The sequence below is a fragment of the Cucurbita moschata genome, unplaced genomic scaffold (assembly GCF_002738365.1).
Source record: "Cucurbita moschata cultivar Rifu unplaced genomic scaffold, Cmos_1.0 Cmo_Scf00057, whole genome shotgun sequence".
NCBI classification, from domain to species: Eukaryota; Viridiplantae; Streptophyta; class Magnoliopsida; order Cucurbitales; family Cucurbitaceae; genus Cucurbita; species Cucurbita moschata.
Window position 1 is genome coordinate 967,383 of NW_019268573.1, and position 20,995 is coordinate 988,377.

A 20,995-nucleotide genomic window follows, 5' to 3' on the forward strand; every position below is an offset into this window, starting at 1 on the left:
ACAATATCAAATGAAGTTATATCACAACTAATGGTAATTATCATAGGCTCGAGGTATATAGCTCCTGTTCTTCATAGACTTGGGTAGCTAGCTTAGCCTACGTAATGGTTAATTGGTGTCCAAGATTGAGGTGCTATTATCATAGAACTCTCTCTTTGTCATGAGGATGCATGGGTGTGTGCTCGCTTGTAGTCATCTATGGGATGCTAGCTGGTGAACTCTTCCCATATGATCACAAGTCACGGAAGGTTGGGGGAGCAACTCCTGTGTGTGCCACCTCCATTGAGTACCCTCATGATCCATGCCTTCCCATAGGACGGATCCACCGTGCAAGGTAATCAAACTAAACTATTAGGCTACACATATTTTTAATTGGCCCCATGTCTTGCTCAACGATACTGTACTTGAGTGGAAAGAGAAGTAGAAACTCTGCAAACACTGTACCGACTGCTAATGGTCTTGGAGGCTAAATTTGTCTTCTTAGGTTACCATGGTGGTCTTCTAGGTCTCTACGGTGGTGTGGCTGTCTTGACATGAACTCATGTCTCCAGGTTTCTCAGTTTTGACTCCTTGAGTCTAGTTGGATTGGGAGCATTAGGGGTTGCACCTCTGATCGTCTCTTACGATTGTAATGTGCTTGGAGTACGGGAAGCGTTTCATCCTAGGTCCTGTTCTAGCCAAGTTGACACTAACACCCTAGTCTTATTCAATTTCTACTATCACTCTACGGATCATATATTTAACCACCTAGAGTTAATGTATAATATCATGCATACAATTACACATGCTATATAGGGAGATAAATTTTATCAAGCACCTGGAGCGCAGAATACATCGTCAATTACAACATACAAAGGCTATTTCAGATATACCTACAACAAGTGTGACAGTTCTCATGCTTATCCGATCATTCTAAGTTTTGGTCATACTAAATCTAACCTCATAAGATTTGATTTTACTAGCATGCATGCATATCCAAGTTATCCCTACCAATATTAATTGCCTAGAAATTGAGTGGATACTTATATGATTTGTCTCATGCCTTCGAGTTCAATTACAGATGAAAAGTCACAAAAAATTCTTGAAATTCACTGGTGGATTCTAATTCAGACAAAAAAATTGGTTAGCATTAAAATCGGCACAGAAACGGAAAAATGACACATGTCGGGTTTCTTCCTTCTTATTACAATTTTTTCCGAAATCATAAGTATTTCGTTCCAATCTATTTTCTTTTCATTTCGTAACTCTTGATTCATAACTCAAAACAATTTAGTTTTTCATCAGTATGGAAGATTTCTAATAAAACGAACTCTTGTGAGGCAATAATTACCCTCTTCTTGTTACCTTTGTATAAGAAATGATAATTCCTTTGTGATGAGTATCGTGAACGACTCTTGGCATAAAAAGTATTATCGATTAGGATTTAGTCTCGCACAAAATCCTCACTATTCCAATTAAATTATATCAATCAAAAGATTAGTGAATTAGAGAGCCGCTTCTAACTCTGTTAACTTTTATAAATTATTATCAAATAGAATCTAGATCTTACATGAAATCTTCTCTTGCATCTCAATGAAGTTAGTAACAGGAATTCGAGATGAGATAATTGTCGTCCTTGGCTAAGCATGACTATGTTATGAGATATTTAACTATCTCCCACGTGCTTTTAGTACTCGAATCATGTTTAGTTTTTTTTTTTTTTTTTTGAAGTGTATGATTGTCCCTAGATTACATAAGGCTCTACCAAACTTTTTTCCTTCTATTGTTACTAGAATAGTGATCAATCATGGATCCTTCTCATTCAATGAGATTTTATTCTTAAGGATTGCACTACATTCTTCATTCATTGCTAGATATTGAATTCCTCAAATTTCTTTCGTGTAGTGAGAATGCCCTTCAAAAACTTAGCGTACTTGCTTTGTGGTGTTGTTTAGATTATTGTAGAAGGTTTTCATTTGTTTGCAATGAAGTATTTTGTTATTGGGAAATTTCTCAGTACCTTTTTCATGCCTCAATTAACGTCTCATCGTCAAATTGTTGAAAAACTACTATTTAATTTATGAATTTAACATTTTTGGTGGGCGGAAAGTACTCGATTAAAAACTTCTCAGCCAAAGTGTTCCATGAGTTAATTGTTCCTAGAGGCAGAATCTTTAACCAAGATTTTGTGGCTGTCCCTTAATGAGTAGGAAAATAGACTTAATCTGATCCATTCCTGATTGACTCCTTGAAATATGAACGAGTCACTTACACCTACCTATGATTTGAAGTGTAAATGAGGATCTCTCTGGGGAACCCATGAAATTTCTCAAATGTTTGCAACATTTGGAGAATCTCTGATTTTAACTAGAACATGGGCAACTTGCAATTCATGCTTGATTATTATGCATGGATTAAGTTTTTTGGAAATTGTTATAAGTTTATATACCATTAAAAAAAAATTCGTTAAACTTTAGACAAGAGCCTGTCTAGCTTAATTGGTAGAGTGTAAGGCTCTTAACCTTGTGGTTGTGGGTTTTTGAACCCCATGGTGGGTGTTTTCATTTAGTTTTTCACATTTTAGTAAAAATGTTATTAGTTATTTATTAATTTGGTTATCAACATGACCATTTTATTTTTCTCAGATTACTTTGAAATGTTAAGCATATGTTTTAGTCCTCATTATTTAAAAACAATTTATTTAACCATTTATGTTTTAATATTTTCCAAAAATTACTTTAAAATGTTAAGCATATGTTCTAATCCTTAAACATTGTTTAGTTTATGAAAAACTTTCCTTATATAATATTGAGTGAAGGGGCTTCAATTCAATTTAGAGAATGAATGTCAAATAATACATCATTAAATTAGACATTCTATGAAAATCTTTATGGATACCATCTAAATTTACCTACTACTTCTTAAATCCTAAATATGTAAAATGACCGAAATGTCCCCGGGGCCTTTTAAAGTATTTTAAGGTCTAAACACTTTCCAAATGACGCACTACTTAGTATAAGACTTATTCTTATGAACATACAGATGGTTGGGATTTATGCCCTAAAGCCTTGTAATTAATTATTTAGTTTTTAACTATAATTTTATTATTTTATTTGTTATTCAGGGTATGAAAATCCAAGGTTATTAATGTAATCTTGAACAATATGTGGTTGACATACAAGAGGATCATGTTCAAGTAATAACCTAAAGAGTCTATAGTATATGGATAAGGTTGGGTGCCTTATCCTGGTAACACTGTTGATACGACCCACTTTGTAATTGTTACAAAGGATTTGATCCAAATCATTCATGTGAAGACATGTAAGTGGGGGTATCCTGTACAATGAGTTTGTATAAGATTGGACCAAGAAATATTTAATCTCACTCTATAAATCCGTTAATTGAGAAGATTAATATTTCACATGATGATCATATGCGACTCGATCTTAATCCTGTGTGAGTTATGAACTCCTACTTGGGAGGGCTTGTCCTTTACTTTGTATGGATGAGAATGACTCTTTTAGTCGATTCAATATGCCTACAATTTTGGTGACTTGACCAAATAGGGAGTTGGGAACATAATATCATGAGATGGTCTTCACTCCTTTCAATATAAGGAAAGTAGATGAGTTGTTCTCTTAAGTACTGATTTCAGAACTTGAACAATGGGGCCCCACCCTCTCATTGGCCCGAGAGAGACTTGGCTTATGATTGGATCATAAACAAATTGATCATTAGAGAATCAGTGGTATTTAAGGTGAAAGATGTAATTACGGGGGTAAAACGGACTTTTGACCCAACTGTAATTATGAACAACTCGTGAAGGATCTACTTGCTTGTAATGATTATATCAATGGACATAACTTGTCCTACAATACATAAGAGTGCAACTCTAAGTCTATAGTGGAGTGACCTATAGTTAAGGAATGAAAATTAATTAATTAAAGAGTTTAATTAATTAATTTTGTATTATAATTTGTAGGTCCATATGGTCTCCTTGCTAGCTCATAGCAACGCTAAAAGGTTCAATTTATTTGAAAGAAAATTTGAAAGTTTCCATTTGATATTTAATATATTAGATATATTAAATATAAAAGCGAAAATAAATTTAGTTTGAAATATCAAATTAATATTTAATATATCATATATATTAAATAAATAGAGAAAATATATTTAATTTGAAGTATTCAAATTAATATTTAATATATAAATATGTTGAATATAAATGGAGAAAAATATATTAATGGGAGGGGTTCAAAATAATATTTAATATATTAGATATATTAAAGAAAAAATATATTTATTGTATTTGATACAATTAAATATTAAATCAATTAATGTATTTTGATATATTAAATAAAAATATATTTAAAATTTGAATGAGATTCAAATTAGTTAAATATATATTAAGATATTTTTTGATATCTAAATATGATTTGTATAAAGTATTATATCATAATATATTAAAATGCAAATATATTATTTTGTAAATATTTTCCAAGAGTCCCTATAAATACGACTCTCGTGGTTGAGACAAAAATATATGAATCTCTCTCACTTTCTCTAGAGAATGAAATTACATATCGAGAAAATTCTTGAAACTCTTCTTCGTCAATCCCTTTGGAATTTTCTTTGAACAGGCTCCCACCAACTTTGACCTTGTGTTCGAGTCATGGCAAGGAAAATCTCATAGAACGTTGAAAATTGTTCCAAAAAAAACAAAAAAAACAATTTTACTGCATAGAGGAATTGTTTACAATTTTACTACATAGTAAGAAATCTCATGGAATTTCTTTACCATTTTTGAAACTTTAATTTTACCACATTTAGAATTGTTCCAAAAAAAAAAATATCTACATTTGGAATGGTTCCAAAAAGGAAAATAGATACATTTTTTAATCTTGAAAATATCTATACTTAGAGTTGTTTCAATAGTAAAAGTTTTTGCTTTGAAATTGTTCCATAAGGAAAAAGGAAAATATACAAATATGTATATTTGGAATTGTTCTACTTTATGAATTCTTTCCAAATCAAAAATTTATTACATTGGTAAATATCTAAAACCCTAATTTTATTAGATTTAAATTATTGTAATTTAATTCATTTTTAATTTTTAGGATAGGTTAGATATGCCGGTCAATTTTGATATATTTTTAATTTAATTATGAAATTGATTGATTGCATGCCTATGGTATGTTATTTAGTTTAAAATCTATTACAGGGCATAATCATGCATTTTAATTCTTTTTTTTTAATATAAATGTTATATTTGGTTGAAATTTTTTTATTAGGTGGTTTCCTAATAGAATTGAGATGGTTTCCTAATTAGCATGTATTTTCCTTGAACATTTGAGTATAATGGTTATGCTTATAAATAAATTAGAAAATTAAAGTAGGATATTTATTTCTTAATTTGAATGCATGATATTTACCGAATAGGATGAGAGTATGTTCTAATATGATTAGAATTTTGAGTAATCTATCAAATTTAATTTTAAACCGTTTAAAATGCTAGAATTATAAGATTATTCCATAAGTGAATTAGTTTTTCATAGGATTAAAAATGGTTTAATTCACGTTCATTAATCTAGTAATTAATAGTTAATTAAAGATTAATGAATTTTAAATAAAAATTGACTAGGAACCCTATCTAAGGAAGGTTCTGGCTAGACTGAGGTATTTAAACTGACACGGAACTGACGGAGTTGAATTAGTCAAATTTTATTTAATTTCATTAAGCATGTTCATAATGTGATTAGTTTTTTTAATAGTTTAAAAATTTGGTAATTCACGTTAAAAACAATCCAACCAACATAGTTATGAAATGGTAGATTGGAAACTTAGATAATGAGATTAGCGTAATTTGTTGAGTAATAGAAAACTCTATTTCAAAATACTTAGTAGGAGAAGGACGTGTGTCAAGATGTCAAGATATTAAGGACACATGTCAGGATATCCTACATTCTCTATTATTGATTCACACCGTGAGATTCATGCGGGGCCTCGTGGCGGCTTTTGGACCGTCTCCCTACGGAAGGTGTTTGCATGAGTCAATATCAAGGTGAATATCTTGAGAAAATATTTATAGTAAATGGGAGAGGAAATGTGTCAACATATCCTATGGTCTCCGTCATTGGTTCATAACGTGAGATTTGTACAAGGTCTCGTGGCGGCTTTTGGACCGTCCCCCTACGGAAGGTGTTTGCATGGGTCAATATTAGGGTGAACTCTTGCGAATGATAAGATAGTAATTTTATTTCCAATACTTGACCTACCCTACAGCGACACTTGTTGGGATAAAATTACAGGATCTAAAATGATGGGTTACATTTACGAAGAGATCATTAAGGTCGTTAATGGTGTTCTTGATCAAACTAATGGTAACTAAATATTATAGGAATAAGAGTTATTCTAGAATAATGTTTGGTTGAGATTGTCTCAGTTTAGTGAACGAACACTAGACCTACCCTACGACAGCACTGGTTCTAAATCACTAAAGTATCATAGCATTAGAAATGATTTATAGGGTTCATTTTGTAAAATTGTTTGTTTTCTATGCTGAAATTGAATGGATACTTGATTGTTTGTAATTAAATAATATTTTATATATTTTAAATATTATGTTCAAGTTCTCTCGATTCTTTAATTTTCACTACTACTAAATCGAGAAAATTTTAATACTTGAAAAAATAATATTAGTATATTAGCACTATGATGGTAGTATATACAATAATAATAATAATTATTATTATTATTTTTATTTCTTCTTTATTGAGAAGAGTTCTCAAGATCTATTGTCAATCTAGATCGAATTATTTGAAAAACACATTTGATGAATCAAGGGTGATGAGAAAGCTTTGTTCATATATTCTAGTTGACATGTTGGATGTCATGACTAAAAGATAAGAAAATGACAAAAACATGTGAGATGTTTAAGTCAATAAAAGCTAAATTTAGATGGTTATCTAAACTATCTCCAAATTAAGTATTACAAAATTCAAGAAAAATCTTATTACTAAAGCTATGCTAGGAAATAGTTCCTAATTAGCCATGTCCATCATAATGAGATAAATTTTCGAAATTACTCTATAGAAAGAAAAATCTAAATTACTAGATTTTTTGTGGAGACTAGATGATACCACCTGAATAGTTGATATAAGATCTAGTATCAAGATTTGCTCTTCCGTACATTTATATGTAATTCTTGAAAAATACTTGATGAGGTAGAATAGATTCTACTAGTTGACACTAGAAAATCAAACTGGGTGTAGTGGGAAACATTAAGATGTTAAGTAAAAATTGTTAGGTTGAATATGGTGTTTTTAGAAACCACGAGAAAAATTCAATTTCTCAAACTTTATTAGTAAGTAGTCACTAATAGTTCATAGGGGAGGAATTACTTTCAACTATTAAAGTTTATATTTTCAAAATTGTTTGAAAATATGTTCTGATTAAATGAAGTACAATTAGTATATGTTAAAACGTTAACACTTACTATACCTTTGAAATATTGCGATATTCATGATTAGAGAATCAAGAATAAAAAGACAAATTGTTTTCTCCTAAAGAATGATACTTGTCTTTGGCAGTCAATTTGATTAACATCAAATGGAATAAAATGAAAAGACTAGTAAAAGGTAATTCTCTAAACGTTGGAGTTAATTACTTTACATGTGTGTGGATCTTGCTTTTCAGCCAAGATAATCGTTGACTTTTGAATAAGGCTACAAGTCAAAAGATATTTTTACCAAATGCAACTTAGTCTATTTTTTGAACTGTTAAAAAAAAAAAGACTAAAGTTGAAATCCATTTATGTAAATCTATCAAGACATTATGATCGGATCATAATGAATAGTATGAGAACCTTGTGTACTAAAATTAGTTGATAGAAAGTTGAATTGATTTCCAACTCTAAGCATGATACAATTTTGTAAAATTTTGATGTAAGAGGAGAAAACAAGATTATATTAGATATCGTCATGTATTAAAAAAAAAAAATTACGTCATTACCGAACTCTGGTTAGGATATGAAATAGGGATTGCCTATAAAATTGTCTATGAGACAATTTTTAGGATTATGGGAATGTAGTTTACAACACTTCAATAATACAAAATCATGCCTAAGTGTAGGCTACTCCAAAAGAGAAACAAAATAGTTTTTGTTTAATTCTAAATAGAAAAAGATATTTGTATGGCAAATGTAGCCTTCTAAAGGATCTTCGATAAGGTGAGATAGTGTTAATTAAATAGTTTTAAGTGAAGCGGTTGAAGATTATTGGGAGTGAGTCCCACCTTCATTAATTTAGGAATGATCATGGGTTTATAAGTGAGGAATATTATCTCCATTGGTATGAGACCTTTTGGGAAGCCCAAAGCAAAGCCATAAGAGCTTATGCTCAAAGTGGACAATATCATACCATTGTAGAGAGTCGTGATTCCTAACATGGTATTAGAGCCATGCCCTAAACTTATCCATTTCAATAGAATCTTCAAATATTGAACAAAGAATTGTGAGTCTCGAAGGTGTAGTCAAAAGTGACTAAAGTGTCGAACAAAGGGTGTATTTTGTTTGAGGGCTCCAGAGAAAGGAGTTGAGCCTCGATTATGCTCAACATCTCCAGAGAATTGTCGAAACTCTTTCTCCAATCCATTTGGGATTTTCTTTCAAGAGGCTCCCACAAGCCTTGACCTTATGTTTGAGTCATAGCAAGGAAGATCTCGTGGAATGTTGAAAACCTTTGAGGAAGATCTCATGGTCAAGAGGCTCCCACAAGCGACCTTGTGTTCGAGTCATAGAAAGGAAGATCTCGTGGAATTTTGAAAAACCTTTGAGGAAGATCTCGTGGTCAAGAGGCTCCCACAAGCGACCTTGTGTTTGAGTCATAGCAAGGAAGATCTCGTGGAATGTTGAAAAACCTTTGAGGAAGATCTCGTGGTTAAGAGGCTCCCACAAGCAACCTTGTGTTCGAGTCATAGCAAGGAAGATCTCATGGAATGTTGAAAAACCTTTGAGGAAGATCTTGTGGAATGTTGAAGAACCTTTGCATGGTAGGAATACTTCTAGATCTCGTGGAATGTTAAAAAACCTTTGAGGAAGATCTTGTGGTCAAGATGCTCCCACAAGTGACCTTGTGTTCGAGTCATAGCAAGGAAGATCTCGTGGAATGTTGAAAAATCTTTGCATGGTAGGAATACCAGTGGAAAGAGTTGCATGTGTTTGTATTCTCGGACCTCAATAGTAGGGTCACTTATTGAGTATTTCTTAAAATACTCTAGCCGTGTGTTACTTCTATTTAAAGTAAAGACAAGACACTCCTGCACGACTGACGATGACTGTAACGACCTTAAATTTCCACATATCTAGAGTCGCCACTAACGTCTCATGCTCATCTATAAAGCGGAAATATAACTCTTACATGAACATCATTTATAACGTAAACTTCAAAAACATTTAAAACAACTTTTTCTCTGGAAAACACACCCATGGTCTTGTTAAATACAAAATACTAAAATTTATAGAAAATAAAAACAAATACAAAATAATTTAAAACAATGGAATGGAAAACAACCTATTCTAACTTAAAACTAAGAATTTAAATATGAGTCTACCCTATGCACATGCCACGGTCTCTGCTCGCGATGTCGCCGTCCTCCGTACAAGTGCACCTTGCCTTTACCTAAAAAATGATGTGGCACACGGCCTGAGTATTTCAAAGAATACTCAGTAAGTGGCCCCACTATAGGGGCCATGCAAATGCAAACACATGCAATCATGATTTAGGGACCTATCTCTAATCATCTTAGGGGTGGCTTCCAGTCTCGGACAAATTGGATGTGTAGTACTTCCCTACACACGACTCACATGTTCGAGTGTGAATCCCCAGGGCGCTTGCACACCCCTTGGATCCTCTGGTCAAGCTAATCTGTAGCGACGTCTGGAGGTCAGCGGAACCCCATAGTGTCATGCGCCTCATGAACACCCTCATCTGTGTGCATTCGCACCTGTGCACATTCGCACTTATCATATGGTGCACGTCCGCACTCATCATCTCTAGGGGAAGTAGCCCTATGCTTATGAACATACAATATGCATGAGGTCCCTCTAAATTCATCATAATGTCTCTTCTGACACAACCCTCTAGTCTCACCTCTTTGTTACTCTAGGTAACACATACTCGTGGATATCTATATTAATATCATTTTCACGCTCTTAGGGTTGTGTCCTATGTCGATCTAACGACATGATGCAATATGACACTCATCATCATATAGCATGCTCAATATGGAAAACATCATCATATTAAGGTAAACGTCATGCAATCATCATACTCATCATATTGCTACAAAGTGCATCAAACATATCAAGTACGACATTCATCAAAATATATATATATACTGAGCACATCATCAAGTATTGTAACCCACACATCATCATAACTCATATATCATCATAAGTCATACATCATCATAACTCATATACCGCATCGTAGGACATAGTTCATACATCATCATAACTCATACATCATTATATACATCATCATAAATTCAATATAAGGTATAATATATATGAATGTATAATAATAAATAATTTTTAGCATTATAATGTGCTATTTTTAACTTATAATAACATTTATTTAATCCTTCAATATTTCGTAACATATTAAATACCAAGAAAACTCCATTCATAATTGAAATTTCATAATCTACTTACATGTACAAAATAAAGTATTCAATAATTTTCTATAAAATTCACCAAACGTTAAAGAATAGAGTATCACCTAGATAAGCTATCATTTTTTAAAATATATATCAATTAGCTAGATCATCATGCAATTATACTATCCACTTCTTCAATAAACTCACAAGAATAACTCTCTCAAGAAGAATAACTCTCTCACATAACTTTATGAACTTAACCGTTAGAAATAAAAAATTTAAAACAAAACCAAGAAAACGATAAAGCAAAAAAAAAAAAATATATAAATAATAATAATAATAGTGTAGCATTTAAAACAAAAAGGAAAAATAATTCAATGCCCTTTTCTAACCTAAGGGCTATAGAAAGGTATAATGTAACTACCCTAACATTGGTTCCATAGCCTTCATCGCAACCTAGTCATCACGTATAGGGGTGTCTTACTTACATTTACCTAAAATGTATGAGTAGCACATTGATTGAGTATTCTAAGAAACACTCAACAGGAAACTTCACTATTGGGATTGTAAAATTGTAACACATGCAACCTGAAGGGACATATCATTTGAAAATATCATAATATGGCCTTAGGCAGCTTTTTGGCTCAGGTAAGGTTGGATGTGTAGTACTTCTCTACACATGGCCCACACGTACAAGCATGGGCTCACCATGTAACGACCCGGGAAAGAAAGGAAAAAATATATATACATATAATAAAAATAAATAAATAAATAAATCAAATAAAGTAAAAAAAAAAAAAAAAAAAAAAACTCAGTCGCCGGAAAACCCGCGAGTTTTCCGGCGACCGCCGAGTTTCGCGGAACCCACGCGAAACGACGGCCACAGCACGCCCACCCTCAACCCACGACACCCTGCAAAGTTTCAGGACACCTGCAAAGGGAGAAAAGAGAAAATTTGGAGAGAGAGAGAGAGATTTCGGACGAACGTCGGCGAGTGTCCAGTTTCTCCGACGAGCCCTCAAACCACCCTCAAACTAACACCAAACGACCTGTTACCACCATAAGAGGGATCCCTAACGAAAGCACAATAACTCACGGTGCGTTTTGTGTTATCTCCTAAGCGTCGTCGTCGGTAACCGAGGTCGGAAAGATTAGGTTTCTTAATCGATTCTTAGATCTATGGCTTTTAGGAGCTTTTAGGCCGCAAAACTCCCAGAAAAGAAAGAAGGACGACGAACAAAGAGGAAAAGGGAAGGAAGAGGACCGAAATCGGCAACGGAAACGCCGCGGGAAAGAGAGAGAAAGCTCGCCGGAAAATCGGCCGAAGTCGGGTAAGGAAGACGAGATCCACGGATCCGGGTCAACCCGAACCCAGAACCCGGGAGAGCCAGCCCGTTCCTCCCTTGGCCTCTGCCTTCGGCCCAGCCCAACTTCAGCGGCCCAAACCTCAAACCGGCCCAGAAGCTACGGTTCAGTTGAACCAACCCAGACCAGAACCACGGTCCAATTGAGCCGGCCTGCAAACCAAACTCCTTCGGCCCAGCCCAGTAAGCCGAGGCCCAACGATTAGTCTTGGCCCAGTAGCCTCCACAGCCCACGACCCGAACCACGACCCGAACCGGGCTGCGACCCGCGCTTCGACCCGACACTGCCGCCCGACGTGGCTTTCTCTGCTACGGCCACGTGTCACTCAACGGCGCAGGCAGTCCCTCGGCTCGGCTCGGCGCAAACGGCTCGGGCTCCCTCCGGCGGCTCCTCCGGCGACGCTCCGGCGGCTCCAGCGGCTGTTCGGCTCGGCTCACCTGTTTTCAACCCGGTTTCCACTGTTCCGACCCTCCCGAATCTGTTTTCGGCCCCGATTAAGGTATCCGAGGCCGTTTTAGAGCCGTATTTCACATTTATTAAATTATAGGTAAATTAATTGTGAAATACTAACGGAAAGTGGGGACGGTGTGATAGGAAACAAACCCCGGGGACGTAGGGAGCGGCTCTCACGGAACGGGAGCTTACGTTTAGCGATTTAGGGAGTACTTCGGCCAAGGCCAACCAAGTAAGTGGCCTTACTATAGGATAGGCTAAAAAATTGTATGAGTTACGATGTTGTATGAACTATGTCGTATGATGCGGTATATGAGTTATGATGCTGTATGACTTATGATGATGTGTGTGGGTTATGATACCTGATGATGTGTTCAGTATTTATATATTTTGATGAATGTCGTACTTGATATGTTTGATGCACTTTGTGGCAATATGATGAGTATGATGATTGCGTGACGTTTACCTTAATATGATGATGTTTTCCATATTGAGCATGCTATATGATGATGAGTGCCATATTGCATCATGTCGTTAGATCGACATAGGACACAACCCTAAGAGCATGAAAATGATATTAATATAAATATCCACGAGTATGTGTTACCTAGAGTAACAAAGAGATGAGACTAGAGGGTTGTGTCAGAAGAGACATTATGATGGATTTAGAGGGACCTCATGCATATTGTATATTCATAAGCATAGGGCTACTTCCCCTAGAGATGATGAGTGCGGACGCGCACCTTATGATGAGCGCGAATGCGCACAGGTGCGAAAGCACACAGATGAGGGTGTTCATGAGGCGCATGACACTATGGGGTTCCGCTGACCTCCGGACGTCGCTACAGATTAGCTTGACCAGAGGGTCCAGGGGGTGTGCGAGCGCCCTGGGGACTCACACTCGCACGTGTGAGTCGTGTGTAGGGAAGTACTACACATCCAATTTATCCGAGACTGGAGGCCACCCCTAAGATGATTAGAGATAGGTCCCTAAATCATGATTGCATGTGTTTGCATTTGCATGGCCCCCTATAGTGGGGTCACTTACTGAGTATTCTTTGAAATACTCAGGCAGTGTGCCACATCATTTTTCAGGTAAAGGCAAGGCGCATTTGTACGGAGGACGGCGGCATCGCGAGCAGAGACTGTGGCACGTGCATAGGGTAGACTCATATTTAAATTTCTAGTCTTAAGTTAGAATAGGTTGTTTTGCATTTCGTTGTTTTAAATTATTTTGTATTTGTTTTTGTTTCTCTAAATTTCAGTATTTCATATTTAAACACGTAAGACCATGGCAGTGTTTTTCAGAGGAGAAGTTGTTTTAAACGTTTTCTTGAAAATTTTCACTATCAATTATGTTCATGTAAGAGTTATATTTCCGCATTATAGATGAGCATGAGACGTTAGTAGCGACTCTGAGTATGTGGAAATTTAGGGTCGTTACACACCAAGTAGGCTCACACACCCCTAGGCCTGACTAATCGGGATAGCACTCGTTAACAAGCAGTGTCGGACACTATGGAGGGAAAGGGCATGTATGACATCATGGCTAACATAAATGTCGTAAATCACCAGTCGTAATGTACGCGTTTATACTCATCATAATGAGAAAGTATTACGATGCACATGACACACAAATATGTATGAGGTTCTCGTAGCTTTTAATCATGACATAATGTATGATGCAAGACAAACCTCTATTTATCTATAACATATTAAGTTTGTGAATCATACTTACATAATTCCTCAGGTAACACATAGCATAGTTGTCATGACATGGTCTAAGGAGACTTAGGCATCATAGAACATCGATTTCTTAACAATTTTATACAACATGGCATGATAACATCATAGCATAGCTTTTATACATAGCATAATTTATCGTGGCTCACATAACATATTGAAGTATAACATAGCATAATATAGAATACCATAGCATAACATGGTATAGAATAACATTCCATAGCATAACATGATATAGAATAACATAAAATGGCATTTTATAACGTAACGTAACATATCATTCATACATATGACACGTGCAATGGTAACATGGCAATGGTAGAGGCTATTCTCTTCCATATCAAATAAGCCTCCTTATAAGTTTTTGATAGAATAGATTTGTTTGTAGAGGCATGTACCACTTGCTTTGTGGTGTTGTTTACACCATTGTAGAAGATTTTCATTTGTATGCAATGGGGGTATTTTATTATTGGAGAATTTTCTTAGTCATTCTTTGAACTTTTTTCATGCCCCACTTAAGGTCTCATCATCAGATTATTGAAAGGCTAATACTTATTTTATGAATTTGACATTTATTGTGAGTGGAAAATACTTGATTAAAAACTTTTAAGCTAAAGTGTTCCACGAGTTAATTGTTCCTAGAGGCAGAGTCTTTAACTAAGATTTTGCGGTGTCCCTTAATGAGTAGGAAAATAGACTTAATCTGAAGCATTCCTTATTAACTCCCTACAATCTAAAGGAGTCACTTACACTTTAAATGATTTTAAGTGTAAATGAAGATCCTCATAAGGCAATCCATGAAATTTGTCAATGGTTGGAACAACATTGGTTTTAACTTGAACATGGCAGCTTGTAGAGTTTTAACTAAGATTTTTCATAGTATTCTTCCAATTTCAGGATCAAATAGAAATTCCAGTCTAGAGGTTTCGCTCATGCACTCCCTAATTGCTCCTATTTACTATCAATAGTTACGCTTGCTCTTATACCTAACTTGCGATTCTACAAAAGAAATTGAGATAAAAAAAAATCAATTAACTCCCCGACAACAATGCTAAAACCTTGATCACTTGTATAAGTGTAAGTATACAGTGCTAACTTGATCACTTGTATAAGTGTAAGTATACAGCATCACAAGTAGCAAGTAATAAATAAATTCTACTAAGAGTTTATTGAATTCTTTACTCAATCAATGGGGAACTACTTGGTTAAGCATGAGTATTCTAATTTCACTGAGCTAATAAACACTATAATAAAATTAAACTATGATACCAAGAGTATGTTATAGCAAAAATTAGTTGTTAAACACAAATTGATTAAGCTAAAGATAATGGACGAGGGATATAACTTTCAGCTACATATTTTTATTAATAGCGACAACAAGGTTAAGAAACATTGGAATGTTAAAGCTTATCTTCTTCTACTATACTAAGCTTCCCCCTTCGTGTAGATCCAAAAGTTGATGGAGGTTGCTCTCGCTCACTTTTGTGTTCTTATCCTCTACTTTGGTTGGAATCGCCCTCGAATATATGTTAGCATTTTTTCTGCAAATCACCTCGACGCTTTTAAAGGCATCCAAACAATTGGTATCCCATTGAGAGATAGAAACATAGATTCATGTCGCTTACTATCTTCAAGCACAAATGGAATGATTGATCATTCATTTCATTCTATGAAGTTTTTAAGACCTCATTAATCATGCTTACACTTTTGAGTGAATTATAAATGAAATTCATCCTTCCAGAGAAAATCTCCCCCTCTTAGACATACTTTCCTTTCCCTTTTAGGGTAACGTCTTTAAATAGCGCCTCCATTGTCCAAATTTTAATGTTGATGTAGCCTCTTTTCCACTTGTTTCATGCTATGTTACATTAGCGGCTAGCTTGTGTCCCCTCCTTACTATGGTCATTCCTCCAACATTTCTCTTTATCAAGGCACCAAATGATCTATTTGTGCCATTCTTGATATTTTATCTCATTACTAGGATCAAAATAAAAAATGTCTCCTTAAAGGTACGCGTAAAATGTTAAAAAATTTGTTATTAAGTTACATAAGAACATACTGCCATAGGAATGCCTGTACGTGTTTGTGCATACCTTTAACTTCAAAGGATTAAGTTGAGTAATTTTGATAAAGAAATCGAAAGTCAAAATGTTCTAGACCAAGCTAAAATTGTACGTTTTCGGGTGAGTTATGAATCGAGGATGATTTCTCAAAATTAAGGCTACACGGTTCTTTCGAACCAGAACCAATTATTTTAGTTAGAGGAAAGAATAAGGAAGATATTTCATAAAAAAAAAATTGGATCTTGAAAACTTCTAGAAACAACTGTCCAATGGAAATTTTCTGGGTTGAACTCCCGTGAGAAGCAGCTCCAAATTTTCTCGTCGAACTTTGGAGGTGAATAGCTTAGTCTACCATTCACGAGAAGGTATGAAATCAATTCCTAGCTATTCTTTGTAATCATCTTTAAGTTTCATGAAGAAATTGAGGGAAGAAACGTCATGAATGGAGTTAGAGAGAAGCGTTTTCAAACAACGGAGCTATAGGTCGCAAGCATCTTCTTCCTTCCAAAGGTGAAGATGATGACGTAGCCGGTTAACCCGAACCAGCCACCTCAAACAAAACTATGACGCAATCTCAGGTTTGACATAAGGACTGTATGCTCAATAAATACTATGGAAATTGTTATAAAAGAAATGAAACGAAGGAATAAGTTTATGTAGCAAATTGAAATAAAATTTGTTAAAATTTAGAAAAAAAGCCCATCTTAACTCAGTTGATTGAGCACAAGGCTCTTAACCTTGTGGTTTGAGCCCCACTGTGGGTGTTTTTAATTTTTTTTTTACATTTTATTAAAAATATTATTACTTATTTATTAACTTGGTTATCAACGTGACCATTTTATTTTCCAAAAATTACTTTGAAATGTTAAGCATATGTTAGTCCTTAAACATGTTTAGTTTATGAAAAACAATTTATTCAACTATTTATGTTTCAAATGTACTAGTTTAGTTTATGAAAAATTTTCCTTATATAATATTTAGTGAACCGAGAATGAATGTCAAATAATATATCATTAAATTAGACACTATGAAAATTTTTATGGATATGACGTACTGCTTCTTAAATCTCAAACATGTAAAATGACCAAAATGCCCTTAGAGCCTTTTAATGTATTTCAAGGTCTAAACACCCTCCAAATGACGTACTACTTCTTATAAGGCCTATTCCTAAGAACATACAGATATGTTCAAGATTTCAAGTTGAACAAAGTAACTCTTACTCAAGATCTAAGATTCTTCTAAAATCATCTAAAGAATACACTACGAATAACTTATGCTTGTTACTATGTTCTGTAGAGCTTAAGAAGGTCAATGCATGCATGTTATCTAGGGTAATGTGTGAATGATGTATAGGATTGTGTCATAAGAATGATTTAAAGATAAAAACTATAGGGACCTCATGTATTTTGTGTGTACATATACATTGTACTTCTCCAATGATGAGTACAGACGCGTACACGATGATGATGATAATGTTCATACCCTGCGTGACACTTAAGGGTATGCTGACTTACGGACAGCTAGCTTGACTATGGTAGGTTCAGAGGAGGTGCAAACTGGGATCTACACTTGAACGTGTCAGCCGTGTTTAGAGAAGTACTACACATCCAATTTGTCCGAACTAGAGACCATCCCTATGATAGTTATAACGATAAGTCCCTAGATCATGAATTGCATGTATTTTTATTCCTAGACCCCAATAGTGGGGTCACTTACTGAGTATTTGTTAAAATACTCAAGCCGTGTGTTCTATTTCAAGTAAAGGCAAGACATCTCTTTATGACTGACGACGACATCGCAATTAGAGACCATGACACGTGCATAGGATAGTGGTATTTTATTTTCTTAGTTTTCGGTTAGTATAGGGTGTTTTTACTTTTAATGTTTTACTTTATTTATTATTTTTATGTTGTTTTAAAGATGTTTTTCAAATATATAAGTCCATGACAGTGTTCTAAGATAAAGTTTTAAATGTCTAGTTTCACATAAGAGCTAGACTATGATAACGGTTGTGACTTTATGTTAGTAGAAATCTAAGGTCATTGCATGACCCAAGACTCTAACCGTAAAATATGAAAGATGACCTCAATGATAAACTTAAAGGAATTCAAGAGATTCCATGAAACTCAAGAGTTACAACAAATATAATGTCACTATTAACTCAGCTCATAAGGATGATTTGTTACACGAATAAGATATATTTACTTTAGGATTATTGATTCAAAGCATATCATGAATATGGAGTGTTACCGCTACGCATCACCCTAAGATTAACTCATGAGATTATGGCCAGATTTGCTGGCCTAAAGATATAAATATCTAATATAACAAAAAATAGATGCTATAAATATATGTATATAATATAATATAAATATATAATATGTCCAACATTTATATAAAAGAATTTATCTTCATTTCCTTGTTCTTCCTTACTTGACTCCAAAAAAAATAATTCTTTATTAAAAAATTTCTTACATTTTTTAAAATGGGGCCTTGGTTAAAATTTAAAGTTTAATTCAATCGAGGGAAAGAAAAGCTAAATAAGTTATAATTTGTTTAAAAATTATTTGTTTGTAAATAAGAAAAGCTTATAATTATATTATTTTGATTCAAATATTGATTTAATTAAAACATACAAGATTTCATAGCTCAGTTGGTTAGAGCGTTGGTCTTATGAGCCGAAGGGTAGCGGGTTTGAGTCCCGCCGAAACCAACCAAACCATGTATGTTATCCCTTGGAGTATCTTACTTAAGATTTTTAATACTCACCCAATATTAAAAATAGAAGGTCATTGTCGCCCTTTAGTACGAAAATAAAAAAAGAAAGCCAACGGAAGATCGAAGTTTCGATTGAGCCTCAAGAATTATTAGTTTTCGAATTTTAGACAAACTTTGAAGGCGCTTATTTACTTCCATAGTTAACAAAATATAATGAAGTTAATTTTTTTGCATTGTTATTAATACTCTTCAACTTCAATGAACGTACTGAGTTTATATTTACACTCTTATCTATAAGTATTTTTAAATACAAAATATGGAACAAACAAAACATCAAAACAAAAAGAAGGTTAGAGGTTAGTGTGAGGCTTGTCTATGTCATCTCCTCCAGCATCCACACTTACTGTATAATTCTGCTACTGAACTTATTTGCTAAACTTACTGTATAATTCTAGCATCCACACTATTTTAAGACTTTTTTTTTTTATTCTTTGTAGCTAAATTTTCTGCTACTGAACTTATTTGCTAAACTTACTGTATAATTGAGTGTATGAACCCAAGGACGGGTTCAAAATTTATTTTGGATCTCAAAATAAAGAGAATCTTTAGGCTAGAGTGGGTGGATCAAAGGTTGAGAATGACAGAACAAAATATTCCACAAATAGAACTTGGAGCCCAACTGAATCAGGTGTTTGAAAATCTAGTAGTGATGGCTACGGGAGAGAGAATAACTATTAATGGTATTCATTTAACAGAGCAATCAAAGCATATGCACACCAAGATGTGGAAGAGCTAAATCCGTACAATATCATACCAGAAATGCAAGCAATTACTTTTGAGATAAAACTCGTGATGTTCCAAATGTTGCAAGCCATTGGACAATTTCATGGACTACTGTTAGAAGATTCCCCTACATCTAAAGTCAATTTTTGGGAGTTAGTAACTCATTTCAACTCAATGGAGTGATTAGGGTTATTCCCTTATTCTTTTAAGGATTGTGCTAAATCATGGTTGAATACTTTAGCACCGGAAACAATTGATTCATGGAATAGTCTAGCAAAGTCATTCTTGATCAACTATTTTTCACCCACTAGAAACTCATGGTTCATAAATTAGATTGTTTCTTTTCAACCGTTTGAAGATGAACCACTAAGCGAAGCTTTGGAGAGATTCAAGGAGATTCTTAGAAAGTGTCATCCTCATGGATTACCCATTGTATCCAAATGAAGACTTTCTACCATGGATTGAATATTGGTTACTAAACAAGTTGTTGTGGATGCTTCCACCAATGGAGATATTTTGTCAAAGACATATAATGAAGCTTATGAGATTCTAGAAAAAATAGCATCTAACAATTGTCAATGGGCCGATGTGAGGAGAAATCTAGAAAAGAAGACACGAGGAGTACCTGAAATTGATGTTTTGATCTCTATCAACGCTCAATTAGCTTCGGTGATTAATATTTTACAAAATCTAGCGTTGGGATAAGGCTCAATCACTAAAGCACCGGTCCAAGCTACTACTAAAATGACACAAATAGCAACCGAATCTTGTGTATATTGAGAAGAGGAACACACTCTTGATCAATGTCCAAGTAATCCAATTTCTTATATGAGGAATCAAGCTAGTCAAGGCAACCCAAAATTCAACCTAAAGAAATTCCGAATTTTTCATGGAAGGGACAAAGTTCCTATAATAAAAAAATTCAACGTAATGAAAATTACGATCCAAGTTTTGGACTAAAAAATCAAATGATATATGATCCTCAACAAGCCAACACAGAAGGGAAAGGATTTAGTCAAGCTCAACCCATATGGAAAACATCTCTTGAGAGCTTAATAAAGAAATATATGGTAAAAAATGATGTTGTGATACAGAGTCAGCAAGCATGCTTGCGAAATTTGAAAGTTCAAGTAGATCGATTATCAACTTACTTATGAAATAGACTTCTTGGAAAGCTGCCAGTAGATACCAAAACACCAAAAAGAGAAGGCAATGAGTAATGTCAAGCAATATAA

At 34.3% G+C, this 20,995-nt stretch overlaps 1 non-coding gene across 1 annotated transcript; it reads right to left on the reverse strand.

Moving 5' to 3' along the window:
- Window positions 1–20,079: 20,079 nt before the first annotated feature.
- On the reverse strand, window positions 20,080–20,185 carry LOC111436627. Its single transcript, XR_002709298.1, has one exon. It is a non-coding gene; the product is annotated as a Plant small nucleolar RNA R71 (small nucleolar RNA).
- Window positions 20,186–20,995: the final 810 nt, after the last annotated feature.